The 8807-nt window shown below is 35.1% G+C and overlaps 1 long non-coding RNA gene across 1 annotated transcript; it reads right to left on the bottom strand.

Annotated features, from left to right (window-relative positions):
* Positions 1–3135: 3135 nt before the first annotated feature.
* Positions 3136–5564, bottom strand: LOC118686722 (uncharacterized). Its single transcript, XR_004980221.1, has 2 exons — positions 5491–5564; positions 3136–4169 (listed from the first exon to the last, which is right to left on the bottom strand). It is a non-coding gene; the product is annotated as an uncharacterized LOC118686722 (long non-coding RNA).
* Between the last annotated feature and the right edge of the window lie 3243 nt (positions 5565–8807).

Raw genomic sequence — 8807 nt, 5'->3', positions numbered from 1 at the left:
GGAACATCTTATCCTTGCAGTCTTGGAGATCTGGAACTACAAGGATAAGATGCTGAAGACCTTTCTTCAAGTGAAGCATTAGGAAATTTTCCCAGAGTGAATAAATACAACTGCAGAGCTGCACTACTTGAGATACAGCAAAAACCTTTAACATGGCACAGTCTGTTTCCTTTTAGGGATTATCGAAAGTAATTTACAGATTACATGGATAGGCAATTCAGAGTGAGTACTTTAGTTTAGCATTTTATTTTTAATGGCATTTTTTGTGGAGTACCATGGGTATGGTTGACATTTCAGAGAAGAAATACTAGAGTATTACTAGTGTTATACTAGTAATATATACTAGTAGAATAGAAATACATAGAAATCTTATACTAAAGATTTCTATGAAAATAGATGAAAGATCTATGAAAATAGATAGTAGTATTTATTTCTACTTTCTCTTGAAAGAGTATTTTCTATGTATTAGACTACAAATCTAACTTGCAGCAAATACACAGACTCAGCACAACAGAGACCTACCTTAGTAGTGTGGGAAGATAGTTATTTCTTCTATTTATCTTGAAATCTTGTCATGTGAAATTACAGAATACACCACATGGCAAAAGTCTAAATTAAAGCACAATTTCTAGCTAATATTTCTCTCCATAAAAGCAATTTTCTATCCTGCAGTTTGGGGAGAAAGGGGACCTTTAGAGTCTTGTCTAACCTAGTAAGTTTTACAATATTCACAATTATTCTCTGTAGGCAACTTTATTTCACTCTTACAGAACTCTACAGTTCCTCTGGGGGCTATCCCTATGTCTGCTCTTTGGTGAAATTTGCTTCAAAATTCTCTTAGAATCACAGAATATTCTGAGTTGGAGGGGACCCATCAGGATCGTCGAGTCCCACTCTTGGTCTTGTACAGGACACCCCAGGAATAACACCATGGGCCTGAAAGCATTGTTTTGATATCAGATTCTTCAGCTTATGGAAGAAATTTCTTCCCCTCCTGTTTAAAAACCATATTAGTTTCATTCCCTATCTGAGGATGAGATTTCCCATATCCCTTTTGAAGTTAAGGTTCCCAAAGTAATTCTGGGATGGATTTCAGTAGTAGCTATGTTCACTGCATAAAAGTAAACAGGATCAGAAGTTTGATTGATCTATTTTTAGTTCAGAAGAAAGCCTCAGTTAGACTCCTTAATGTATATTTTGTTCCAAATGGTCAATAAAACAATAAATGAAAACATAATCCAAAGTGGATAAATGTCAGATGGTATATAATTTGAGTAAATGTTTTTGATGTCATATATGACTGCTACTTAGAGCAAGTACTTTCAGAACTTACAAAAAGAGAGAAAAAACACCCTGATTCAGTTCTGGGTCAAGGGCAGGATTTGGTTCAAAATACTGTTATCAAAGGGTGACATTGGTATGTCCTTACAGAAATATGAGAAACAGTATCTACTACTTATAGTTGCTTGTCTTCAATTAGCAGTGGTATATAAAAATGTGAAGCTTGAAAAAAAAAGGAAATGAAAAAGAGCAGCTGACAGGGTAAAATAGATCACAGAAAATAGATAAAGGCCCCACACTAGCCAATCAGAATAGAAATAACATTACAGCAAAAGGCCCTGTCCCTGAAAAAAGGGGCCATTTATAAGGAAAGAGGAGAATATTACAGCAAAAATAAATCAGAGATAGGAAAATTACAAATAAATCAGACCAGGAGAATAATTATCCTTCATAAGATTAATACGAAACTATTAACAATGCAAGATGAAAAAAAAAATTTTGAGGAATGTTTTAGTAAATAGTCCAAGGCTATGAATAATTTTACAGACTTATCATAAGCACAGAACCTTCCCAACAGCTGTATGGCCTTGCAATCCTGTGACAAATACCTCTGATTTTAGGGTGAGTGGATCTGTAGGTACAGAAAGAAATGCTATGGGAAGAAAATTGAGCATTTCAATACAGAGAAGCTAAGGGAAGCTCGTACCCAGATCACTCTTTACAGGAGAGGAGTCTGAGGAATTGTTTCTGTCAGACTTGCTAATAAATCATTCTCAATAAGAGATCAATAAATTGAATAGTAATAAATCACACTGATCATGTGATATTTGCTCAATATTTCAATGGGAAATTGCCAGCATGTTAAGTAGATTACTTGTACTTTCAATCAGCTTTAGTGCCAGAGGTAAGGAAGATCACTGCTGGAATTTCAGCTTCCTAGAGAAATTTAGGTTATTCTGCAACAATGCACAAAGAAAATTGATACATTCTGCTACACACACTTTAATTAGTATTTAAAAAAAAATTTAAAAAACCCTAGACATCAAACAAAGGGTGATGAGGCAAACCAATGCATAGTTTCTATATAAAAATATATAGGCAGCTATATATTATCCACTTTGGAAAAGGGATGACTTGGAGAGAATCTGATAGAGCACTATGAGGGCTCTCAATTAAGTGGAAAAAAAAAAATCTATTCACTTTTTGATGCTGAAATACCTGAACTGTACGATGCCCTTAAACTATCAAGCAACAGATTTAAAGCAAGTGAAAGAAAATAGCAAATGTAAATCAGATAACTGTGCCCTGGAATTTAGCAGCAACCAAAATGGCATAAGAAATGATGAAAGAAGTAACAAAAAAACATCCATCAAAAGCTAGTGTATATGATATGGGAGAAAAAAATCATAATAAAATATAAATTATTGACCTTTGGAGAAATACTGAAGGATCATGCCTCTGCTCTAGATATATGTTCAGTATGTTTTCCCCATGCACCTGTGAGTGGTCCCTGTCAGAGATGGGATTCAGCAGTGAAGGACTGTTGCTATAACAAGTGGGACCAACAGCAACTGCATTGCTTCATTTCTAGACTTGCTACAGCACTCAGGCAGAAGAGGATGCTTAGGCAATCAAATCATGCTCAGATAAACCAGGGCAGTTAAGAGCTCATGTCATATATTTGCATTTGGATTTTGAAGTCAGAATGTGTTTGTTGACAACTGGAATAATTTGGTTAATATTTTTAATAAATCTAGTCATGGCTATATTTTTTATTATGTGGGAGGTAGGTTTTTATTTCATGGGGGAGAGAGAATTAGGGTTTTTTTTTAAAACAGGACACCTACTATGCACTTCATTTAAATTTTGATGCTTATTTTCCTTTTATCATGTTACAATTAAAGCCCAGAGTAATGCAAACAATTTTGGCTAAATATGAGGGAAAGATTATACAACATTCAGGCAAGGTACAGAGTTCATGGCACAGTTACTCAATAGCATAATTCAGATATGAATTTGAACATGATAATCATAATATGTTTTGACATTTGCCAGAGCCATGCCTGACTGTTACTTAGAAGGCTAGTTTTATGTAATTTTTATTCCTCATAATGTATCTATCTCTTCTGACATTCCTTTGCCTTCAGTCTTGATGGTATACATTCAAGTATGATAATCATAGAACATTGAAACATTTCATAAATACACACTAAAATATTATATGACAGTATGTGTGTAACTATCAAAATTTAAAGTAAGTTTTATGAATCCTTTCTTTAAAAATAGTGCTCCTGACATGTATATGTGAGAGCCTTGATGGCCCCTTCAGAAATACATTTGAAGAAAATAAATGGGACTGGAAAGAAATATTTTTTTAAAATGTGTTGTCACCATATCTGCTCTATACAACATCTATAGTTAAAGTTCCAGACAATACTTCTAATACTTATCTGTGTCCCTTTCTTTAAAGGGGAAAGAAATATTTTTTGTTTGGGTGAGAAAGCTGCAGAACTTTAAACTGCTGAAGTTTTTCATAGTGGCAGATACACTTTCAAGCAGGTTTTAAAGACATACAATAGGTTATAAAACCCTCATTTTTTGTGTGACGTTTTGTCTGAATGCCATGATACCACACTGAAAATCACATACCTTCTAAAATGTTGCAATGCAAATGTATTACCTCTGCAAGAGACTGCTGCCCTTTAAGAAAACACTTTTCCTTTGATAATATTTTGAGATATGTCCTGCTGCTGTTCCTTTCAGAGTGCTGCTTTATCTCACTTTCACGATGCCCTCCTGTGGAGGTAGGCTTCCTTCCCATCAAATCATGCAGTGTGGAGCACATCAGGCTCTGCAGAATTCCTTAAATATTTGGTTGAAGGTCAGTCCTGCCATCCAGAATAGAACAAAAACATAGTTATATGCTTTGCTACACTAGAAGAAACTTGGAATAATAATCAAAAAAGAACACAGGAATCACTTTCCCACTATGATGGTGTTAATTTGTAACCCTGCACCTCTACAACTTGTGCAAGTGGAGGCTTGCCAACAGTAACAGCTGGGTGCTCAGGTGTGCATATTCACTTATTTTCCAAAGCAGTAGAAAGAAAAGATGCAGGCATGTTGTATGTGAAGAAAAGGCTGGGTTTTTTCTGCTGCTGACGCTGAGCCATTGAATTATGGGCAGTGGTTTGATGAGCAACTTTGATTTCACTGAACAATGGCAAAACTCCTGTTGTTATTGCTTCATCTGGGTGAATTAATCTATTTGGGAGCAAATTAGGGAAACCTAGAGTCTCAGAGAAGCAAAGCCTTTCCTGCACTTTGGTTCCCTTACTCCTTACCCAAAAAGCCTGAGCATGGATAGAAAACATTGTTTTAGGAAGTTTATTTGGAATTCCAGAAGGAAACAGGGCAGGACTTCAGTGCCACTATTCACCTAGAAATAACATTCATACATATGCACACAACAGATACATCATTTACTTAGAAACAGGTCTAGGAAGCTTTCTAGGAAAATTTGACAAAGCTATGGTGTAACATAGTAATAGTTTCAAACAACAACTGTGTTTGAAAGAAAGTGCTTTGCTTTCATTCAGAGAATTTTCTCTCCAAGAAACAATCCTAAACTAGCAAAATTAGAAAAATATTTAGCACATGGTACTCCACTGAATCTACAATAATTGGAATCCATGAAGTCTAAGTTCCCAAAAGCACAAGAAGGCTGTCTTTTGTAACCTACAAAGAGGTAGAAAACTTTAGATGATTGCAGTAAGACTGAAGCTTTTCATAGTCATCACAGAGTCATTGAATGGCCTAGGTTAGGAGAGATCTTAAAAGATCATCTGGTTCTAGTGCCCCTGATATGGGCTAGGACATCTTTCACCTCAATTTCAGAGATTTCTAAAGTATTTTTATTGTATATTTTCCCTCACATACTGAGCATTCAGTTTTTATGATTGAGAATAGGTATTATTAATCAAAAGAGTGGTGGTAAAAATAATTTAAAACAGTATTTTCTAAACATTTTTTCCTGTAAAATATATAACAACCATACAACATGCATTGCCAAAGTATGGAAGATTGTTTCTTGACCAGAATGGGAAGGCTTTATATAATTCCTGCTTTTAAGGTGATTCTGCAAGTCACTTGTTTTTAATTATCTATAAAACTCTTCATTGCACGTCACCACAGCACTGTTTCACTCACATTCTGTGCTTATCTTTGCTTTGTGCTCTTCGTCCTTCCAGTTTTTTTCAGCCTTCTTTTAATTTTCTTTGTCTCTACAAGCAAATACATTTTTCATTTATTCAAATGATAAAGTGATTTTTAGTGATTGGCCAGGCTCATAAGCCACTGTTACCATAGTATCTGAGACCTTCTTTATCATCTTCAGTATCTTACACTGATGACAACCAACATAACAATAAGGTGACAAAAAATTCTTATTTTCTACATGGAAAACAGAGAAACAGAGAAACCACTCTGCTGAAGCATAAAAGAAAGAAGGAGTGGGCTGGCTTTTCCAATTATAAAACTTCCTTTCTGTCATGAGCGTCTCAGTGATACAGGATCTTTGAGGCTGGAAAACACCACTCAGATTATTGAGTACAGCTATTAACTTAGCATTGCCTAACCAAGACATATATTTTCACTTCTGCATCAAGGTGCATAGATTGAGCTTGTGCTCCCTAAGCAAGCAGAAGTATTATTAGAAGCTTATTATATGTAAAAATACATTTTAATTCAGTCTATATTAGTTTCTACCTCAATCTCAATTATATATGCATCAGTTTTATTAATTTAATAAGTATTCTTTGCTTGTAATTTCAATGTGAACAAAAGACAACTTAATTGCTTTTAGAAATTTACTGTTACTGTACTTTCAGTGAATTATCAAGTGAATATTATGCACATCAATCATTGTTTTAGTGTCGAAAAAAATTCCAATTACAGGAATAATTCACATTTTAATAACGCTAAATGGTGTTTCAGTATGTAAGAGTCCATTGTGAAGATACATCATATTCCGATTTCTTTTCATTTAATAACAGAACCAATGAAGAGGAAAAAAAAGAGATATAACTTTAGTACCTTCATATTTTCATTTCTGTTAAATATCACTCTGGGTATGGTTCACATTTATCAATTTGAGTATGCAGCAGTTATGGGCTGCTTTTGTGTATGTAATTTCTTTTCTTAATTTTCCCACAAATCAAAGAAAATGAGAAGAAAAAGGGGAAATAAAGATAATAGTTTCATAAATATCTTAAGGAAAAATAAAAAACTTTATCACAAATCACTGGTATATTATTTTTTTTTTGCTCTGTCTTTCAACTGGAGAGTGAGAAATCAGAAATTTTCACTTGGTTTTTTTTTTCCTCCAGATAAATGAAACAATGATTTATAAATGGTTTCCAGCCTTGTTTTCATATGTTTCCTTGCTGAATTATATAAGAAATAAAAATTAAGGTGTTGGTTTTGTGTTTTTTTGGTTTTTTGGAGTTTTTTTGTGAAGAGGTGCATGTATTTCAAAAGACCGTGTAGGCACAAAAACATTCACTAAACTAATATCCTATATTTAAGAAGCATTCATCCTTGTTTTGACAACTAAAATATTAATTTGCATTTGTGAATGCTTTTTTTTTTTTAATCCTGTGCTTTTCAAGGTGCCTCTGACCTGGTTCCCTTTTCCTTTCAAAATACCATGTCTTTTGAAGGATATAAATCCTTAAAAATCTTACAAAAATATACAATTAAATCTTACAAAATAATGCAGACTTTGTCTCCTGAATGAGGAGGTGCTGTTCTGGGGCCTAGGCACCACAGAGGCTGGGATGGGAGTGAGGTGAAAAACTGTTCCGTGGAATACTGGTGTACAAACCTGAACCTTAGTGCTGGTGGCAGGTGGCCAGGAACAGCAACATTTTAGCCCCAGAAGTTGTGTTCCAGGTTTTAGTCTGACCAAGATGAATACCCCATCCCTTGGAGAGCCTAAGAGAAGTAGTTGTGTCATTCTCCCAGGAAAATGTACACATGACCAGAGGTTTCCCCAGCAATTTCCCTCCCCCTCCCTGCTCTGTGAAGTCAGCCTGCACAGTTCCTCCTATTTACCTCCTCCCACATTTGGGGATCTGGATTACCCTGTACAACCCAACCCCACCTGGCAGTGGTGACCCAAACTGTGAATTGGCCAGGTGCTGAATATCAGCCTCTTCTCCACCTGTGTGTTTATATACCACACTGGTATGTAGAGATCTAATAACCATATCAGCAGCTATGCTTTGTGCAGCTAAGAAATAGCTGGGGAGATCTTAAACCTGTTTACGAAAAGTGGCTGAGAAAAACGAGCTCACCAGATGTCAGGTTGCATACCTTTTGAAATGTAGGTAGCTGAAGCCTGGTTTCAGAAAGGAGGACATTTGTACACCTCTGAACAGCATTGCCCAATGTCTTTTTGCTTCAAACTGTGCCACAAAACTACTGGAACAAGATAAATTAATTTTGTCTTTGGCTGCTTTGTCAATCAGCATAAGAAGATATTAAATCACAATAGAAAAGACATTGTTACACAGTGATTATTCTCCTGGGATATCCTGGAAGAGGAAGAGCAGTCAAGAGTTTCATATAGCACAGGACAGTAATTATCTCATGACAAGTATGGTCTCTGGAGACCACTTCAGAGCTATTTTAAAGGTTTTGTAGAGAATACTGTGTATATATGTTGTAGTAGAAGATGACAGAGATGGCACTTTACAGTCACAAAAATGAATTCTAGCTGGCTGTGAGGTACACACTGATTAATTTAAAGTGTTAACAGCCAATTGAACACTTCTTCAGTTGAAGCATATTTATTACACAGTGTAACAACCAGTTAATCACATTTTGAAGCTGTGACACAAGAAAGAAGTTGGAAAGCAGCAACCTTCTCTTCTTTCAGTCATTTATTTAGCTTGATATAAAGCACTTTCTTTCTCTTTTTGCCTCTTAAAACTGCTTTGAAAATGCAAGGGATTTTTTCCTTTTTTTTTAAATTAAACCTAATTTTTCCTTTAAAAAAAATTAACAATACACCATTTTTGAGACAAATGCAGAATATTACTGAAGAAGGATTCTTGAAGCTATGGTTTGAGTTCTGGGAAATATCAATAACTGACCTAAAGTGAAATCAGTTTACAATTCCTGCAATAAGATATTCAACCACTTTGCCATATGCCTTATTCCTATCTTGCAATTCACATTTGCTTACACAGTCTAACACTAGGCTATTTTATTAACCCTGGAAAACTGCATATAGTTACTGTTTATCCTCCTAATGCAAGGACAACAACTGAAGTATTTTTTCTTTAGCCTAAAATTTTCCCTTTCACTCAATATACTTGACTTCTGTTTCTATCAGAAAAACTGTGTCATAAATAATTTGTTCTTGAGCGCGTGTGCATACGTGTAGGAATTTTTTCCTGAACTATCTGCTCTCCTTGAATATGTGACCTCCATGAAGCACACAGAGAATTGAATATGCATAA

Source organism: Molothrus ater, chromosome 4, assembly GCF_012460135.2.
Source record: "Molothrus ater isolate BHLD 08-10-18 breed brown headed cowbird chromosome 4, BPBGC_Mater_1.1, whole genome shotgun sequence".
NCBI lineage: Eukaryota > Metazoa > Chordata > Aves > Passeriformes > Icteridae > Molothrus > Molothrus ater.
The sequence above is the reverse complement of the archived record's forward strand: the minus strand, read 5'-3'. Positions and strand labels throughout refer to the sequence as shown.